At 39.3% G+C, this 18,165-nt stretch overlaps 1 protein-coding gene and 1 pseudogene across 6 annotated transcripts in view; one reads left to right on the top strand and one right to left on the bottom strand.

Moving 5' to 3' along the window:
* TPK1 (thiamin pyrophosphokinase 1) overlaps positions 1-18,165 on the bottom strand; it is a 463,926-nt gene that overhangs the window by 293,615 nt on the left and 152,146 nt on the right. The window lies entirely within an intron of this gene.
* Positions 6,061-7,466, top strand: LOC140533097 (malectin pseudogene; annotated as a pseudogene).

Genomic DNA, 18,165 nt, shown 5'->3' with positions numbered 1-18,165 from the left:
GAATCCATTCACTGAGTCATCATTTCAAGTGCCCTAGGCTCTAATGAGCAACAGCAACTACAACTGTTAACCTTCTTAATATAAAATTTGCATTGACTTCTACAGTAAAAATCTTGCAGACTTGTCAAAATGATGTAACTTCCATGGTCAAACGGTTATTTTACACATATCATGTTGATAAAAGCTTTAAGACAAAAAGCAAAAACGGATTTTAAAAACTGAGATATTTCCATACCTTTTGCTGTCAGGTAGGAATACGGTGAAGATAGCGTTAGTGCTTATTTATCCTTTCTGACTTCAAAATTAAAAATTTTAATGTTGCTGCCAATTAATGACCAACTTCCATCATCTGCTGACATCGGTTACAATCTTACTCACATTTTGTGGGTAACATTTTGCAGGACTAGTTTTACTTTCTGAGGCATATAAACCAACTTGCTTCTTCTGTTATTACAGATATTCAACTGAGGGAAATAAAAGCATCCATGAAAACATTCCCTAGGCTCTCTCAAAGGTATTATTTTAAATGTCACTTACTTTTCATCTAAGAGTCACAGCCCAATGGTGTTTTTCCCTTTATTGTAAATGACAATACTGAGGCAGAAAACTCATGTGCTTAAGAAGTCTAACAAACAGGAATATGTAGACCACATAAAATTCATACAAGTGGATCGAGCATTCTAGCTGCTGAATTAGTAGGAACAACTAACATCCTCACCAATGCTGTAATGAAATCTAAAACAGGGTAATCCTAACTATTCATGACTTTAGGGGATTTTTGAGAGTCCCAAATGACTGGAAGGATATGGACTGTTCATACCAATGGTACCCGGTCACTTCTCTGTGGAACATCACCCTAATGGCATATATGGGAGAGCAAGGTAGCGACTATAGCTACAGAAAAGGGTGACAATCTGTTTGCTAGCCTTTATTTTAGTATGAAATCTGGACTGTTATTTCAAGGGGAATGAAAACTAATTATGAACATAATTACCTTTGGAACTCCATCTCCATCTGGTTCTGAATAGTTGAAAGCTAGCCATTACATGCATTTATTTGACCTTAAACTGTTAATAATTAAAATTTCTTCATAAAATACCTTTAAATTCAACATTCCCATCTGCCATACACCTCCTCCATTCCCCCTCAACAAACATATGTGAGCACTGAGAAGGCTGATTCAAAAATCTAACTGGTAAGTAAATAGTCAAGTCTCAAATCAATGCCATCTTTTGCTGAACAATTAACTCATTTCCCAAAACAAGTAAAAAAAATTTTAAATGTGTTCTTGAGAATAATTAAGTCATCAATAATGCTTGATTAAAAGTCTATGTTCCAAGCAGTATGTGAAGCATTTGGGTAAATTCAAACAAATTCTTTCTTCAAGGACCTTGCATTCTATTTTGGGAAATGATACTGAATATAAAAGTATATGTAACATTAATACATTATATTTATAATAAAAGTAATCAAATCAGGAGACACTGGCAGTATACTACTCAGTCAACAATGCTGAATTAAAAAAAAAAATTACCTCTCCCTTTCCCCCACACCAAGATGGCATGTAATATTTGGCTCTACATATGCATTCATATTAAATCTATGTTCACATTAATCATGTTGTAAAGAAGAATTAGAATCAATGGGAGAAACCACGAAAAAGAAGAAACAAACTAAATAAAACAAAGAAAAAAAGGGGGAGAGAGAAAATTATATGCTTCTATCTGCATTCAGACGCCATAATCCTTTTTCAGGATGTGGATAACATTTTTCATCATGAGAATTTTAGAGTTGTCTTAGATCCTTGCATTGCTGAGAAGAGTAAGTCTATCAAAGTTAGTCATCACACAATGTGGCTGATAAACAGTGCTGACAAACAGTGCTGATGTCACTAAAAGGAAATTTCTCTCAATGAGAGAAAACAAAAATCCAAAGCATTGTGCTGGCACAGCAAACTTTCTGTCATCAGTGAAGTGACTGAAGGCCATTACCTTGAGAATTGGAAAGGATAAGGCATCAGACTTGTAATCCAAAAGACCTAGGTTCAAATCTCACTTGAGACATTTCATAGTTGTTCAACTATAAGCATGTCACAAGCACCTACTATGTGTCAGAAGGCAGCTAGGTAGCAATGAATACTGTACTGGACTTGGAATCAGGAAGATTCAAATTCAAATTCAACCTCAAACACTTACTAGTTGTGTGATGCTGGACAAGTCACAAGTCAACAAACAAGCTGTTTACCTTGGTTTCCTCATTTGCAAAATGAATTGCAGGAAGAAATAGCAAACCATGCCAGTATTGCTGCCAAGAAAACCTCAAGGGGAGGGTAGGCAGAGCCAAGATGGTGGAATAGGACAGACCTGCTCTGCCTCCACAGCCCATAAAATACCTGTAAAAAATGATTCTAAACAATTCTAGAGCAGCATAAGCCACAAAATGACAGAGGGAAAGAGACTTCCAACCCAAGACAGCCTGGAAGGCCGACAGGAAAGGTCTATTGCCCTGGGCTCAGAGCAGAGCACAGTTCAGCCTTGGTCACACCCCACGGCATGGCAGGTACAAGACTGAAGCAGGCTTCAGGGTGCAGAATCATAGGCAGCAGCTACAGTTCCCAGATTTCTCAACCCAAAGCATGGGATTTGGCTTACGGAGGGAATAATACACACTCAATTAGATATGGTAATCTATTTTACCCTGCAGGAAGGCAAGGCAGAAGGGGATAGAAGAGGGAAGATAACAGAAGGGAGACAAACTGGGGAAAGGAATAATCAGAAGCAAACACAATGGGAGGACAGGTCAAGGGAGAGAATGGAATAAATGAAGGGCAGGATACGACAGAGGGAAATGTGGTTAGTCTTTTACAGCATAACTAGTATGGAAGTGCTTCGCATTGTTACACATGTATGACCTATATGGAATTGCTTGTTTTCTCAATGAGGGTGGTTGGGGAGGGAGGGAGAGAATATGGAACTCAAAGCTTTAAGAATGAATGTTAAAAATTGTTTTAGCATGCAACTGGAAATTAAGTTATACAGGCAATGGAGCACAGAATTCTATTTTGCCCCATAGGAAAATGGAGGGGAAGGGAGATGGAAGAAAGGTAGGTAACACAAGGCAGGACAGACTGTAGGAAAGGGTGGATGGGTTACATGCTGTCATGGAGGGGGGGGGGGGAGATGGGGAGAAAATTTTGAATTTAATTTCTTGTGGAAGTGAATGTTAAGAACTGAAAAACAAATAAATTATATACATTGAAAAAAAAGAAAACTCCAATGGGATCATGAACAATCAGACAACATCGAACCAACTGAACAACAACAAATTTGCCAGATAGAATGTTAAGCACTGGAGAGGCAATAAAAACTTAAAAGGGCAAAAGATAGTCCCCCTCCCCTCAAGCTGTTTACACATTATAAATCCTCTACACAGTCTCATGGTAGTGCTTTTAAACACCACAGAAACTGCCACAGTATGGATAACAAGGAATGAATGATAAATTCAAACTGTACAGATACCTCTGTTCATCCCAATCCTGGTACTAGTCTTTTTGCCCTGATTCCTGATGAACTCACTATTTCTCTTTCTAGTTCCAAACTACTACTGCTCTTGGTCCAACTCAAGATTCTCTTCCCAAATATCCAAGAAGTAATATATCACCTGGTCCCCAGTCTCCGTTGCCAGTCTAGGCTTAGCTCACAGCTGAGCTACTTTGGCTACCCAAGCATTGTATCTCTCCTGGCAGCCTTCTGTTTACTTATTTGCAATTTACCCTTACCAAGTAAGCCTGTTGTCAGTTAGCATACATAGCCAGACATCAGCATAAATGATCACACACTCTAGTACAGCATAATGATAATCATAAAAACCACATTGCTTTACAAACGATAAAGGCCTGTGTAGCACTTTCACATAAATATTTCATTTTGCAATCCTGTGAGACAGAGCAAGAGTTATTATCCCCATTTTACAGATAATGAAATCAGACTTTGGAGAAGGAAAGTAACTTGCCTAAGGTCACATGGTTAGTTCAAAACTGTTAAAGACAGAAGTAGGACCTGAGTCCTGAGCACTACCCAGAATATTATGCTGCCCCAACCCTCAAAACAGTGAATCATATTTGACCAACAGCACCAATCATTCCATCAGGATAACTGGGATATGCCTCAGAAACATTTCTCCACCTAATGTGTCCCTGGGTGTCTTTTTGGGTAAGTTTAGGTTGACAGATTTCTACTTAAACTCTGCTTTCAAAGTCTGCTTAAGAAGGATATCTTTAAATAGCTTGTTTTTATATAAAATTAAATTGACGCACACATCTTTCAGGAACACTTCCATTACAAAGTCAAGATAACCCCATGCCTTTGTCCCCATTTCATTCCAGAAAGTAGATTGCTCATCTAGAGTGAGTTTTTCTAAATCAACTTGGCTCAGCCTCCCATATTCAGTGAAGTCTTCCACAGCCTGCTTTCTCACTATCTCTCACATGGGTCCTGTCTTCTCAGTTCCCATTACCACCACTCCAGCAGAAATCTTTATTACTATTTACCTGGACATTGCCTTTAAAACTGGCCTCTCCACTACTCTCTTTGCCACTAAAATTTATCATTTACACTGGTGAACTGAATTTACCCAAATGGATAACTCTAGCCATGTCACTCTACTGTCACCTTTCAATGGCTATTTCCCAGTCAAATTCAAACTCCTCAGTCAAGAAGAAAGACTTGCAAGTTGGCACAAATGAATAAAGACCTGTAAGTTGGCACAAACTCTCTAGGATTGTCTAATAGCACTCCCCTCTATGCATTTCCTGTTCTAGGTAAACTATACTACATGCACCATGCATGAATTATATTATTGTCATGTGCGTGCTCTTACTCACAGGAAAGTTCCTTCTACTTGTAATGATCTTGTCCAACACTGTCACTCTACAGGTCAAGCCCTCAAGAAACTACCATAAGCCTACTAAGACAGCATGCCACTATGATTGTATTGGATATAGTTCCATAATCAGAACAGTCAAGTTTCCCACTGATGAGAGAGAAATTAACACTCTTTCCCTGCTTTGTACTAACAGAGCTATTAGAACAGCTAAGCACAAATAGTAAATATTTTGCTTTCTAGCATATCACTTGAGAAAATATTTAAAGAAATAACCCCTGGGTACAATATGGTGGATTTTACACTAATCCTTAAATACTTTCAATTATTCCTTCCCTATCATTTTCTATCAGGTTAAATAGAAGGCTTACTTTGAATTCACCTTGAACAGTTGGTACTTCAAGCCAGTAGTCCTCAAGGGAGAGTCTCATACTCCAGGGATTTAGAATAGCTTCATATCAGAAGACTTCCCAAGTTTAGTTTCAGCTTTTGGATCATTCTGGTATCTAGCCTCTTCTATACCAGTTTAGAGCTATAGGGATTTCCCTAGAAATTTTAGTTCTGTCCTTAACCAGGCATCCTTTTTTTATACACTTTCTAGCTATGTGATCTTGAAGAAATCACTAGACTTCCCTGTGCCTCATTGTCCTCTCGTGTAAAATGACCTAAAGGTATGATGCAAAGGTGATGATAGTAGATGAGACCTCACTGTGATCCTTTTATTCTTCCCTGACTTTACCACATAATCTCATATATTTTATTTTAGGCATATAAGATATCATTTGAAAAGGGAACTATAAACTGAAATAGATAACCAAACAGGCCCACGGCATACACACAAAAAAGGTTAAGAATACAATTTCTCATTCAAAAAGACAGTGCTGCGTTGAGTGGTGATAGAGAATAAGGGGCAACCAAATAGGTCCAAAGCCAGAACATGAAAACGAGTTTATGTATACGTCACGAGGAAGAACTGAGCTCTGCTGGTACCAGCAGAAATCCCACTGCAGAAAAAGAAAAAAATAGGGCGCTGCCCTCGCTGCCCCTGCCCCTGCTCCTGCTCGGCCTCGGTGGCGCCGTCCCTGGGCTCCGGCTCCCTGAGAGCGTCATCTGGGCTGGCCATCAATGCGGGCGGCGAGGCGCCTGTGGACGCCACTTCCGCAAGGACGCTCTGGAGGGTCAGGTGGGCCGGGTGGCCCGCCCGGGTGGGCCGAGCAAGCCGGACCTCAGACTATGGGATGAAGCTACCCATCCTTCGTGCCAACCCTGAAGACCAGATCCTCTATCAGACAGAGCGCTACAATGAGGAGACCTCTGGCTATGAGGTGCCCATCAAAGAGGAGGGAGACCATGTGCCGGGGCTGAAGTTTGCCGAGGTCTATTTTGCACAATCCCAGCAGAAGGTGTTTGATGTGGTTGTGAAGGACCTGGACATCTTTGACCAAGCTGGTCACAACACAGCTCATGATGAATCATCCCCATTAGTATCAGAAAGGGAAAGCTGAGTGTCCAGGGGGAAGTTTCTACCTTCACCAGGAAACTGCACATCGAGTTTGTCAAGGGGTACTATGACAATCCCAAAGTCTGTGCACTATATATCATGGCTGGGGCCATAGATGAGGTGGCAAAGCTGCAGCCTCATCCAGGCCTGGAGAAAAAGGAGGAGGAGGAAGAGGAGGAAGAATATGAAGACGGTTCCAACCCCAAAAAGCAGCCCAATAAGAACCGCCGTCCAGTTGGCCCCCCGGACTCCCAACCCCTACACCTCCAACAACAGCAGCCTCATGTTTCCCATCCTGGTGGCCTTCGGGGTCTTCATCCCGACCCTCTTCTGCCTCTGTCGGCTGTGAGGGCACAGGGCCATCCTGAGGGTGGGGGAGGAGGGAGGAGGAATGAGACCAAACATGGTTGGTTTGGGTTTCTTCATGTTTTTCACAATTTATTAACAAAAATTTTTTTTAAAGAGGCAGAATGAGGAGAGAGTGGACTTGCCCAGCCCAGGCGTGGCCTCATTTCCCTCCCCTCGCTTTCTTCATGGCCAGCATCCAGTGGCTGCCTTCCTCTCCAGGGTACTTGGGGTGAAATCGGACCCTTCCTGTCTAAGGATCTAGAGGCTGATCCCTGGGGACTCAGATCTGTGTCCCTTGGGGAAAGGGCTTGGGCCCAGAGCACAAATACTGTTCCCTTTTAAGATGGAATATTAGGAGAACCAGGGATGGGAAATGGATTACCTGAAAGAGACCATGGTTGGGAATGAGGTGTGGGGCTGAAGCCTCATTTAGAGGGCCAGGGCTCCAGCAGGGAGGGCTGGTCTCCAAAGGAAAGTTCTGTCTTAAAGTGTGTGAACAAGGTGGGACTCCTGGACCAGGGAGGGGAGCTGGTCTGGGAAGCTCCTGTCCTGAAACTGCCTTTGTCACCACAAAATACATTTTGCTTTTAGTGCCAAAAAAAAAAAAGTAAAGGTATAAGCAGGAACTAGTATCAATTCATAAAAAGTCCTTGCTCATATTATTAGCTGAAAGGAAGAGAATGGTAGAGAAAGTAGAGAAATATTGTCATATTGCCTAATATATTTGTCAAAGATATGGTTTCCTGAGCCATTAATTCTTAATTGAGACAGCAGTTTTTCCCCCCTGTTGGGACCAGTGGTGTTCTTTGGATTAAGAAATAATGCTATGGAAGTGAGGGAACATGGCTTACTTCATAAGGTTCTGGCCTTTACGCCAGGAAGACTAGTATTCTTTAACATATACTGGCTCTTGGACAGGCAAGTCCTGCTTCACTGATAACTGCCCAAGGTCAGCTATGTCAAACTCAAAAGGAGTGGGGGGTGAGAGGGGGCACTAAACCATACATAAAGATCCTTGTGAACCACATATTATCTCAGAAAACCACAAGTTAACATTATCCATGTTCTGTTGTATTTCCATTACTTTTGTTAAATATTTCCCAATCACATTTTTAATATGATTTGGATAGGGATGCTAGGGAATATTGTGGGCTGGGTGTTTGATACCTCTGCTCTAGGCAACTGTCCAATACTTACAGAAAGTTACAGGAAAGGTGTTAACTTAAATTTGTAGAGGGAGTTCCAATGAAATCCCAAGTTCAATCCCTCTCCTTATCTGAATAGCCAAGAAAAAGTTCAACCTTTTGGTTATCTGTCTTTAGTCACTGAATCTTGGATTCACTGGACAACATGGAATTAAAAAAAACACAGCCCAAGATGGGACTCCCAGCATGTAGGCTGGAATCAGAGCTCTCAGAGTGGAACTATATCATGACATTGTTAAGAAATATCCACATAATAGACAAAATGTGAAAAAAAAAACTTTCATTTCAAACATTTTATTTAATTGTAAACTATTTGAAATAGGGATAAGGACATTTACTTGGCTCGCAGGAGTATTGAAAGGCATAATGAATTGCTGTTTAGAAAACCCTTTCAGAATCTAAGATGAAGCATCTTATTTCTAGTATATTTATAGGCAATTATTAATAAGAAAGAGCACATAAACCAAAAAGAAATCATTTTTTATCTACACATACACACACACACACACACACACAGACACACACACACACACACACACACACACACACACACACACACACCCAGTCAAAAACTTTTAAAAGTTTTTAGTCAGGCCAGGAGTACAGACAATAGTCTAAAGGTCAAATATCCTGACAGGGTCATTGAGGGGAAGGAGAGGCAAAGAGGCAGGAGGGGCATTTGGCCTGAGCTGCAACCACAAGAGGGGCCTCAGATGAAGTCATTAAGGAAATATTACCATTTAACTCTGTGGCATTTGAATGGTCTAACCACATACAGTTTCAATTGGGACACTGCACAAAAAGAACATGATAGAATCACAGTATAAAGAGGTAGAAAGAATCTTAGAGATCAAATTGTCCAATGCCCTGATTTTACAAAAATTTACAAAGTGAAAGTCAAAAAAATTTTTGAAAAACGTTAAATTATATATCACTTTTTTAAGGCCTTATTTACCATTTTTTCCATGCTTTCTCCCTCTCAATATTGCTTTGTTGTTGTTAGATCATTTATGTCACGTCCGAGTAGGTAGGGCAATGTTCCCTAAATCACATATCCTTTGAGTTGCAGTTTGGTCATTTTTCAGTCATTGCTGACCTTTCAAAACCCCATTTGGGTATTTTCTGGCAAAGATACTGAAGTGGTTTGCAATTTCCTTCTAAAGCTCAGTTAACAGATGGTAAGATGGTAAACAGGGTTATGTGACTTGCCCAGGGTCACACATGGATGGATTTGACCTTATGAAGATGAGTTTTCCTGATCCCAAGTCGAGTACTTTATACACTGTCCTACCTAGCAGTGTCTGAGGCCAGGTTTGAACTCATGAAGATGAATTTTCCTGACTCCAGGTCAGGCATTCTATCCACTGCATCACCTAACTGCTCCAATTGACAGGAGCCTCAAAAACTGGATCAACCCTTTAAAGATTTGTACCTTGGAGATTTAAAATTAAAAAAAAAAAATCCATCCACAAGAATCTACTGACTTCTCTGCTATGTTACAATTAATGCAATGGTACAAGGCACAAGTTTCTCTGTTCTTATTACCTCTTCTTAGAAGTTGTGTTTAAGGCAAAGCAGAGCAAAAAGGATGGCATGGAGAAGAAATATGACAAGACTGCCAAATTTATTCTCCTTCAATATCCATTACAGTGTCCTAATCTATACCCTAAATGCTGGAAGTATGAAAGGGCCAAACAGCACATACCTAACATGCTAACAATTCGAAGCATGGAAAACAAAAGCAAGAAAGCTGAATGTCACATCCCATCTGTGATGGATCAACTCATCCCAAAGCAATAAAAGCCTCTGTCCAACAAACATATTGCCTATTTTGTTGGTAGCTGCCAAAGGACAAATATCCGGGGGGGGGGGGGGGGGGGGGGCGGGACACAGGAGTTGGGGAGGGAAGGGGATTGTCCTGGTATCCAAATGTTTGAACTTAACTGCCAACCTTATCTTTAGGGAAACAGTGCACACCTGAGTTTGTTTGGGGAGAAATCTCTATTAATAGTTATGCCTAATTTCTTGGCCATTCTTATGTGGAGATGGCAAACTTCCTGAGCTGGAGTCACTTTCTCACGGTAAGAGTGAGTGAATGAATGAAAGAAAAGGAATTTATTAAGTGCCTCCAATGTGCTTAATATGCTAAGTGCTGGAGAGAGACCGGAAAAGCAACATAGGCTTTAGTCTCAAAGAATTCACATCACATGCAGGCATATATAGGCAGCATATATAGGAGGCTTCAGATATCAATCAGAGGGAAAAGCCCCTATGACAAAGCAGAAAGTAATCAATCTTTTTTAATATCATTTCCACTGATAAAATCATATACTCTTTGATAGCATCGGGGACTATGGTGCCAAGATCTTCCTTATCTGGATTTTCTGTAGCTATCAAGACATTTAATTTGAGATTTCCTAGTACTGTTTGAGCAGAAAATATTGCTTGCCTAGGGCAGCTACATAACACAATGGATAGAATGCACAGCCTGGACTCAGGAAAAAATGAGTTCAAATCTGGCCTCAGACACTTACTACCTTTACAACTTGGGCAAGCCATTTAACCCCGTTTGCCTCAGCTTCCTAATCTGTAAAATGACCTGTAGAAGGAAATGGCAAAGCACCCCACAACACCTGCCAAGAAAACCTCAAATGAGGACACATAGAGTGGACACAACTAAACCAATGAACATAATTCCTTTTCTATGGAAAGGAAAAGAAGACTATGAGTTTAAACATTTCAAACACTGGTAGATCAGATTACTGTTCCTTCTTTATCTCTAAGAGTGCAGACTGCCACTTGGGGTCACCAGGGTTATGCCTAAGTGCCCTCCGGGGCACAATGTAACTGCAGAAGGCTCACATTCTGTGATAATTCAATTGAATATCTATCTGATATCACTTTTCTGTGATTTTTCTCTTGCTTACGTTATCTACCAAATTTTCTGTGCTGAATATACTATGCCCTTCAGGCCCATAATTGGAACACTCTTTTTCACTTACATTAACCACCATGACCCTTCCTTTTTCTAGCCAATTTATGAAAATCTCTGGACAAGCTATTGGTTAGGCCATGGTTCCTTGGAAACAGTTATTTTTGTCCATCCACCCATACTAAGGAGACCTTTAACTTACTGCCTCTGCTAACACTCTTTAGGCAGATCCTCCTCACTGATCTCTAGGGTGTCTATGGATTAATTAATTCAGACAAATGCCACCTTGTACAAGGAACTCATAAAGCAAAACTTTTTTTATTTCCTCATAAAATTTGTCTTTAAAAACAGTTATCAAAAATATAATTATAGAAAACGCAGTAGCTAAACAATTTTGGCATATGCCATTGTATCACAGGATTCAATCAATTAATCAAGTATATATTGAGTCTGTGACAGATGCAACAGATATAAATAAATAGCTAGATCTAATGAAAGCAACCTTTCTCATGAGCTTTCATTGCAAGATGGGAGATAACAAGTGCATGTATAAGAATATATACCATCAACATTAAAAAGGAATTAAACACAGGGAACTTTGAGGGACAGCACAAGGATTTAGAAAGAATCAGAAAGGTTTCATGGACGTGCTGCTAGAATAACACTGTGAAGGAAAATGGATTCTGTGGGGCAAGATGAAAAGGGAGTGATATCCAGGTTTGGAAGAACTCTAATACAAAGGACTGGAGGTAGGAAATAAGGTGCCCCATGGAAAGACTAGAGAAAAGACCCTTTTGACTGATTCACAGCATGCAGGAGGGGGAATAAAGTCCATGCAAATGAAAATACAGGTTCAGGTCAGGATATGAAAGGCTTTTGAAGTACAAAGGAGTTTATATTTGAGATTAAAGGCAATACAGAGCCACTGGAGTTGAATGAATAAGGATGTAACATCATCACAACTGCATTTAAGGAGTATCAGCCAGCTGAGCAATAAACTTTTATTAAGGAGTTACTATGGGGCAGCCTCTATGCTAAAAGGCAGTCAGAAAGGCAAAAAGGCAGTCCATTCTCTCAAGACTTTTGGGCAGCACTGTGTAATAAGGACTGGAATGCAGATAAGAAAGGTAACTTCAATAATCTAGGCATGAAGGATTAAGGTTTTCGGTTAAATTAGGCAACTAATTTATGCCAGGCTTTGTATTATGCACTGAAAATTCAGGACAGACAAATTTAGGTAGTCCCTCCAAGAACTCACCTTCTAATGGAAGATACAATATGAAAACAGCTATGTGGATACCACACATATACAGCATAAACCATAGGTATTTCTAGAAGAAAGGTACTAGCATTGAGAAGGCCTGGGAAAAGTCTCTTGATGAGGTTTTAAGCTGAGACTTAAAAGAAGTCAGGGAGGCTAGGAAGTGAAAGGGAGGATGGAGTTTCCAGGCATGGGGGACAGCCAATGAAAAGACACCAAATCAAGAAATGTTTCATGTGAGGAACAGGAAGGGGGCCACCATCACTAGAATGGTAAAATCACTACAAACTTTTACACCTTAGAAACCTGCAAATGCTATAAATCAGAGCCTGATATTTTATGGTTTTTGATTTCTAAATACAAAAAAGTGACAGAGAAAAAGTCAATAACGCAAACTAACCTTAAAAGTACATACTTTTCCACCCTGAAGAGTCAATTTTTAAACATTTACCAGCACACCCCTGACTATAAAGTATAAGAATGAGAGTAAAGTGTGAGAAGATTAGCAGTGGTAGTGGTAAGAAGTCAGACTGTGAAGGACGTGTATGTGTGTGTATGCTTATATGTATGTGCATATATGCATACATGCATATTACATGTGTTCATATATTTTAATATAGAATGGATATTTATATTGTTTATACTTATGTATTATATTTGAAGGTTTTATATTTGAGCCTTGAGGTGAAGAAGGAACTGCTGTCGTTTCCTGAATAGTCATGGTTAAACCGACAGTACAGCAAGATCTGTTTGACGACTGAGTGGAAGATACGCTGAAGTGAGGTGCCATGGTGAGTCTGAAATTTCCCTGGGAGATCCATTCTGAAATGTTTGAAGTTTGAAGGAGAGAATAAGAGGCTGGATTTATAAATCAATGAGTCATCTACAAAGAGATAATGGAAGCCAATAAGGTAACCAAAATAGAGTAAAGAGAAAACAGCATCAATGACAGAACCTTGGAGAATACTCAGAGTTAGAAGGTGTGAGAGGGATAATGACCCATTATAGAGTAGTGGTCAGTCAGGTTTAAAAAGAAAAAAGGAACAGAGAGAATGAAAGAATAAAGTACATACAAGTGTCCCACACCATAATTTTGTTGGTGGAAATCTACTGTTCAATAAAAATTAAGCTGAGAACGTGGGCCTGCCTAATTTTAATTCCTTTCAAAAGCATAAACCACTTCATTTCTGTGTTTACACTGCTGTCCCTATGGCACTAACCACTATGCTTCATTCTCCTCCATTAAGGCATCGGTAGACCAAGGATCTCTAAAAGTTCAACTGAGAGATGCATTATGGCTAATCTCAAAACTGAAAGTCAATCAGAATTCTATGCTTTTGTAACAAGAGAATAAGCTTTTGTTTATCTTCTTTTATACAGAGAAAACAGTAAATAATCAGCTTTCATCTCCACCAATCAATATTGACAGCTGTAGAAAAAAAAATTTTTAAATACCTACTGACAGGTCTAGTTTAGGAAACACAGAGACTAGTTTTGTTGTAGTTTGTTTTTTAGAAAACCCTAATTAGTAACACTGACAAATAAATAGACATTCATTCAGGTGTTAGGAAGAATTGGTCAACAAGGAGCATTAGGAATTATCCTACTAATGAAAGGCAGGTTTAATTTTGTACTGTGTATGATCCTGAATCCTATATGATCCCAGTCATGTACTGGAAACAGTATAGAACTGCAAAGGACACAAGCTGTAGTCTGGGATTTCACTAACTATCTGTGTGATGATGGGCAAATCACTTACCTCTCTGAGCTTCAGTTATCTACTTTTCCCCCACAAATTTTAAGTGACAGGGCAAGAGCATGGATTAAAGAATCAGTAAAGTCCTTCCAGATCCTAAAATCTGATTGTCGATTTTGTGCCTGATAGAACTGATGGATAATTTTGTAAAGCCAATTGACCATCTACCTCTTCTAACCTGGGCAGTCACCCCATCGTAAAGGACTAAAGGAAAAGTCATTTATCCTCCCCAACTTACACAAACATCTATTTGCCATCTATAAAATTGGATTACTTTCAGCTGTTTGGTGTCTTGTAGTCTTTCTATTGTTTTATGAGTGCCCTGTCTGCCTCCCAAATCTTCCCTCAGCTTAAAATTAGTTTTCAACATCTTGATGTCCTTTAATATTGAAGCCCTGGCCCCTACCATGTCACACTTAATGTTTCATGTCGAGCTGTGAACAATCATAATTTTTTTTTAAAAAAAGAAATGACATTACATGCTTTCCTCTGAAATGTATTTATCCGAAGGGCATCCTGGGTCATCTACAATAGTCCTGATGAATATCTGGCCACTGGACTCAGATGGGTCTGGAGGAGAAGTCAGGCTGGTGACCTTGCACAGCCTCCCTCACTCAAAACAAAGTCAAGTGCAAGTCATGTCATCACCTTGATGTCATGGTCCTCTTTGAGGATGAAGGACAAAAACAACCAACAACAGACTAATTTTTCTGCTGAATGACAATTAAGATGGTAATTTGACTGGGGGCAGGGAGTTTTTGTTTTTAAAGAAACAGTTGAATAACAAAGGTTCACATGCACGCGCACGCACACACACACACACACACACACACACACACACACACACACACACACACACACACACACACACACACACTAAAAAACTCCAGCAGTTTTGTCTCTCATAAGTCCCAACTGCCCACCCAGGTTTAGTAGGATTAAAAATTAAGATCAGAAAGTAATATCCATAGTCCCAAACTCTCATTTGTTAGATAAGGATAGTGAAGTCCAGGGAGTTTCATTGACTTGCCCAAGATCGCATACATAATAATTAGAGAAAATGAGAAACAAATCCGTAACTTCTGACTCCATGCTCTTTTCACTGGATCAAAATGTACTTCTTGCCCTCAGCAGATCACAGAATGATGATACTTCAGAGCTGGAAGGACCTTAGAAGACATCTAGTCTAATCCTTAAAATACAGTGGGGACAGTGTCCTTTCTAAGTTAAAGTGGCTGGCTGTTCAAGAAGTTGAATGTTGTCTACTGACAACTGAAAGTTTACAAGACCTCAGAAGAACTGAAAAGATTATCAGATCAATGAGAACAAACTAAAGCAGAGATTAAGTCATCTCTAATTTGATACGTGGGAGTAACATCCAGTTCTGTTTCTTTTTTAATCAAATATAATCACACTTTATGTGTAACTTACATGCCAGGCCATGTACAAAGTGCTGGAAATACCAGAAAAGACAAAAGCAAAAATTTCACCACACACAAACTCAGAGCCTGAGGTTCCTCTACAAAATTAGGAGGTTGAAGTGCTTGTTTTCTTAAGTCTATACAAATCTACAGCCTGTGACACCATGTTCCAACGGTCTGGAGGACTCATATGTTGCCTTCTTTCATCATCCAGGGAAGGGAGAATTTTTTTTTTCCTTTAATTTCATAGTACAAAAAAAAACATGATGGTAAATAGTTACAGCAGCACAACAGGAACTTATCTTACAGCAATAGTAACTAATCTTACAGGAAACACACACACAAGTGTCCCTTCCGCTTTATCAGATAAAGATATCACAGATCATCACCTTTCTCAGGATTCGTCAAAGGTAGGTTCTTAATTTTTAAACTATATTCAGCCTTCTACAACTTAAATGTGTTTATCAGAAAGGACAAAAAGTGAATGTCCTTTCCTCTCAGAACCTCTAACCTTGAAACGCAAAGGCTTTATTTTCTTGTAAAAGCTAAAACTAAAAATAAGGAAGAAAAGTTACAGATGAAAAGGACACTCAGAGGAAAGAAGGAAAATCCCCTAGAAACCAAACCCCAAATAATCAACATGATCAATGCCTGTAAGAGTTTACTTAATATCCTGACATGAAATTTTAAGGACATGAATAAGCTTCCTATGACATATTTCTCATTATCACCTACAGCACAACAAACCCAAAACACAGGCTGTACTATAACATCCATAGATACGTAGTTAGCACTTTAATGTTCCTTGGCAACAGTTAATGCAAACAAAGACAGCAATGTTAGTTAACTTCCTAGTGTGTTTTGTTCAAGCCCTATAGTTGGATCAGAGCTTATATAACGCTAGATCCTAGAAACCTGTGAGGGTTCCATGAAGGTTTTGCTAAAATGCAGTTGGAGAGACTCTGGGTATCAATGTGAAAATTATTGTGGTTTCTTTTTCTTTCAGTATTCTAAATGTATAAGTACATGGTTTCTGTATCCATTTCCTTTCTTTTTCCATCTCAGAATTGCAATCTCATGTTCACCTTAAGTGTGTGCCTTAAGGTGGCACACTTGTTCTAAGGGGCCATTTTTAAATAGCAACTTCAATTTCCTCATTTAAAAGAGTTTAGACTGCATTATTTCTGTGGTCTCCCCTAGTTCTAAAACTATGCTATCCTGAACTAATCCAGGGGTGGTCATCTAGGTCCTTGGGTACAAACCTTATGACTGAGTCCAAGTTTTACAGAACAAAGCCTTTTATTAAGGTAATTTGTTCTGCGAAGTTAGGATTTAGTCAAAGGGCTGTACTTGAAGAACTAGAGGCCACATATGGCCTCCAGGCGAGCCACAGGCTCCCCACCCCTGAACTAATCTAAAGAAACCTAAGGCAACAACCACAGTGTGTGAGAGTTTTTTCTGGTAGACTTAGATTTTTGTAATAACACAAGAACTTCTGAAAAAAAAAAAAAATCCCAATGGTGGACCTCAAGGCAAAAAGCCTTCCACACTCAGAGAGAGAAATATGGAAGTCACTCACATAATGTAGCAGATCATGTTTGTGTATGTGTATGTGTTTGTGTATCATGTTCTGATTTGTTATATGGATTCTTTCATTTATCTTAGTCTGACTACATAGCATGACGATAGTGAAAATATACTCAATAGGAAAGTATATGTAGAATCTATACAGAATTGTATGCAGTCGTGGGGAGGGAGGGAGGTAGTGGGGGGTGGGTGGGGAGGGATAAAATCGCAATTGTATGGCAGTGATTGTTAAACATTAAAAAAAAAAAAAAATTAATAAAAAAAAAAAAAAAAAAAAAAAAAAGAAACCTAAGGCATTCCAAAAGGAATCTAAATGTATCCCACATTTGGCATTAAATGGCCTGGACTTCAAATCCAGGCTAATTGTCAAAGTGAACTTGGGAAAAATGCTTTAAACTCTGTTGTAAAATGAAACGTCAGATTAGATTGAGGTTTAATAACCTAGGATCGAAGGACAGCTATAAGGCTTCATTCAGGGAGTAGATTTCAGACAATATAGGAACTTGGGTAGGAAAAAAAAAACATCTTTATTTTCACGAAATCTCAATTATTTAAAAACTATTCTGGGAATGAGTCCATAAGGCAAAATGCCATTGAGCTCCAAGACACATAAAAAGTAAATAGCTGGAATAATACATCACAAAAAGAGCACAAAAGGGCAATCAAGATACATTCCCAGCCCAGTGGAATCTTACACCCTTCAGAGATTGTCAGAAAGTCCTCACTATAATGATGCCACCTAGAGCTGGAAAATGTATAACATTTTATTTTACTAATAAAGCATGCATGTTAGATGCCACCCAGGAGAGAGGAAAATATCTGGAAGGTTAGTGGCATTTTAGTATTAGAATATTATTTTTTGTTTGTTTTGTCTCAAACTTTGATTTCATTGATGGAAGGAATTCCCAATGAGGAAACTCCTGCCACCAACTTTGATCAACAACTATCATCATCTTAGAGACTTTCCTAGGGAACTGAGAGCATAAATGGTTTACAAAGATTACAGACAGTGTTTGAGGTAGACTTGAACCTCCAGATCTTCTGGGTTTCCTAGTTGGCTCTCTATTACTCTACCACTTTATCTCTCCAGGGATGAGGAACCTGTGGCCTTGAGACCACATATGTCATTCTAAATTCTTAAGTGTGGCCTTTTGACTGAATGCAGATTTTACAGAATTAAATTTGGATTAAGTCAAAGGTCCTCATTTCAGGATTTAGAAGGCCATATGTGGCCTCAAGGCCTCAGGCTACCTACCCCTGTTTCTGGAACATC

The sequence above is a fragment of the Notamacropus eugenii genome, chromosome 3 (genome assembly GCF_028372415.1).
Source record: "Notamacropus eugenii isolate mMacEug1 chromosome 3, mMacEug1.pri_v2, whole genome shotgun sequence".
NCBI classification, from domain to species: domain Eukaryota; kingdom Metazoa; phylum Chordata; class Mammalia; order Diprotodontia; family Macropodidae; genus Notamacropus; species Notamacropus eugenii.
The sequence above is the reverse complement of the archived record's forward strand: the minus strand, read 5'-3'. Positions and strand labels throughout refer to the sequence as shown.